The sequence below is a fragment of the Oncorhynchus masou genome, unplaced genomic scaffold, assembly GCF_036934945.1.
Source record: "Oncorhynchus masou masou isolate Uvic2021 unplaced genomic scaffold, UVic_Omas_1.1 unplaced_scaffold_16488, whole genome shotgun sequence".
NCBI lineage: Eukaryota > Metazoa > Chordata > Actinopteri > Salmoniformes > Salmonidae > Oncorhynchus > Oncorhynchus masou.
This window is the reverse complement of record NW_027006603.1, coordinates 1,181-1,763: the sequence shown is the minus strand read 5'-3', so window position 1 is coordinate 1,763 and position 583 is coordinate 1,181. Positions and strand designations below refer to the sequence as shown.

General features: G+C 36.9%; 1 non-coding gene across 1 annotated transcript; it reads left to right on the top strand.

Annotated features, from left to right (window-relative positions):
• The first annotated feature begins 210 nt into the window (after nt 1–210).
• On the top strand, nt 211–283 carry trnar-ucu (transfer RNA arginine (anticodon UCU)). The gene has a single exon. It is a non-coding gene; the product is annotated as a tRNA-Arg (tRNA).
• The last annotated feature ends 300 nt before the right edge of the window (nt 284–583 follow it).

Genomic DNA, 583 nt, shown 5'->3' with positions numbered 1-583 from the left:
TTGCTTGGACATTGTTATTCAACTTGTATTATCTGAGACTGCAAGGCCTGAGAATTATTGTGTCTGAATCTGCATCGCAAGATTGAAGGAAAGAGTATCTTTGTACTTGTTAAAAATCACTAGCTTTCCTCATTTGGACAGGTTCACAATTTTGATGTCTATTGTTGCATAGCAAAGTCTGTATGATGTCAAATAGGGTTGTATAACATAGACTACGTGGCCTAATGGATAAGGCGTCTGACTTCTAATCAGAAGATTGAGGGTTCAAGTCCCTTCGTGGTTGTTTAATTTCATAAGCTCAGCTGATTTGAACATCTTTGCAATTTCCCGAAATAAGGCATTGCTCTTGTTGCTTGGACATTGTTATTCAACTTTTATTATCAAATACTGCAAGGCCTGAGAATTATTGTGTCTGAATCTGCATCGAAGATTGAAGGAAAGAGTATCTTTGTACTTGTTAAAAATCACGCTTTCCTCATTCGGGCAGGTTCATACAGCAAAGTCTGAATTGTCAAATAGGGTCATTTAATTTCATTGGCTCAGCCAATTCGTATTTGCAATTCCCTAACATTGTTATTCAACT